The following is a 2,015-nucleotide window of genomic DNA, read 5'->3' on the forward strand; positions in this document are numbered from 1 at the left end:
ATTCATGCTAGATGTGCAACTGGTAAAGAATTAAGAGGCAAGGTAGATGGATCCCGCTGAAATTTTGAGAAAATCAGTGATGCATAGAGCTCATGCCACCCAACAGGGCAATGCACATGAATAGTTCGACCTCTTGTAGTTGATGGTCAGGGACACTGGTGATAACAAAGATACTGATGAGATAACTGGGAAAATTTGAATGCTGACTGGATATCTACTATTAAGTAATGATCTATTGTTTTAGGATAAAGGTATTGTGGTTGCTCAAAATGAGTCCTGTTTTAGAGATATATGCTGAAGTATTTATGATAGAAATGATATAATATCTGGGATTTCCCTCAAAATAGTCAAGTCTCAGGTGGGGGAAATGGGACTGTGTAGATAAAACCAGACATGTGCTGATAATCATGTAAGGTGGGTGATGGGTACATGAAACTTCATTACACTATTCTTTCTACTTTTGTGTTTGAACATCTTCATAGCAATGTCTTTAAACATCCTTTTAAATATACTAGGCTATAGGTGATTTAAAATTTTTCTGGTTGACAATTGGTTGAGTTTATCTGAAGACCTGAGATAAATAGAAAGAAAATGTCTGGGATAAGATAAAAGATTGTGGAGACCAAAATTCTTATTTGCAGAGGAAGTCTTTAGGTAGCAGGCTTCAGAGAGAATAGGCTATAAAGTATTTCTTATCATACTTAAAGTCTGTGTGGATGTTGATGCCTGAGAGGTTCAATGAAGCATATCCAGCCCCCACTTCCCATCATGGCCCCTTCATTGGCCTCAACTACATGGTCTACATCTTCCAGTATGATGCCACCCATGGCAAATTTGATGGCACTGTCAAGGCTGACAATGGGAATGTTGTGATCAACGAAAATCTCATTACCATCTTCCAGGAGTGAGATCCCACCAAAATCAAATGGGGCGATGCTGATGCTGAGTACATTGTGGTGTCCACCAGCGTCTTCACCACCATAGAGAAGGCTGGAGCTCACTTCCAGTGGGGAGCCAAAAGGGTCATCATCTATGCCCCCTCTGCTGATGCCTCCATGTTCATGATGAACGTGAACCATGAGAAATATGAAAAAAAGATAATTAGCAATGGCTCCTGTACCACCAACTTCTTAGCCCTCCCGGCCAAGCTCATCCATGACAACTCTGGCGTTGTAGAAGGGCTCATGACCATGATGCATGCCATCACTGCCACCCAGAAGACTGCGGACGCCCCCCCACCCCGGGAAACTGTGGTGTGACAGCCGCGAGACTCTCCAGAACATCATCCCTGCATCTACTGGAGCTGCCAAAGCTGTAGGTAAGGTCCTCCCTGAGCTGAAAAGGAAGTTTGTTGGCATGGCCTTCCATGTCCCCAACACTAATGTGTCAGTCACGCATCTGACCTGCCATCTGGAAAAACCTGCCAAATATGATGGCATCAAGAAGGTAGTGAAGCAGGTGTTGGAGGGCCGCCTCAAGGGCATCCTGGACTACACTGAGCACCAGGTTGTCTCCTCCAACTTTAACAGAGACACCCACTCTTCCACCTTCAACGATGGGGCTGGTATTGCCCTCAACTACCACTTTGCCAAGCTCATTTCCTGGTATGACAATGAATTTGGCTACAACAACACGGTAGTGGACCTCATGGCTCATGTGACCTCCAAGAAGTTAGTCCACCAGACCACCAGCCTCAGACCCTCAGCAGCTAGGGATTCCCTGTCAAACTAGGTCTTGCACCTCACTGAGAATCTCCTGTCCTCAAGTTTCTATGCAGAACCCCCTGAAGAGGGAGGGGCCTAGGGAGCCCCACCTTGTCATGTACCATCAATAAAGTCCTCTGTGCTCAGTCAAAATAAAAAAGATACTCTAGTCAGCAGGATTTGATGATTTTTCTCCAACAATATTCAGCTGCTAGGTATAGGTACAGGTAGAGACTTGGGTTTATAAATGGATTTTATAAATAGCTAAGGATATTTATAAAGGAATGGTTGTAGTGATGGACCACTATATCT

The 2,015-nt window shown here is 44.2% G+C and overlaps 1 pseudogene; it reads left to right on the forward strand.

Moving 5' to 3' along the window:
• The first annotated feature begins 794 nt into the window (after window positions 1–794).
• Window positions 795–1,731, forward strand: LOC101039787 (glyceraldehyde-3-phosphate dehydrogenase pseudogene; annotated as a pseudogene).
• The last annotated feature ends 284 nt before the right edge of the window (window positions 1,732–2,015 follow it).

The sequence above is a fragment of the Saimiri boliviensis genome, chromosome 1 (genome assembly GCF_048565385.1).
Source record: "Saimiri boliviensis isolate mSaiBol1 chromosome 1, mSaiBol1.pri, whole genome shotgun sequence".
NCBI lineage: Eukaryota > Metazoa > Chordata > Mammalia > Primates > Cebidae > Saimiri > Saimiri boliviensis.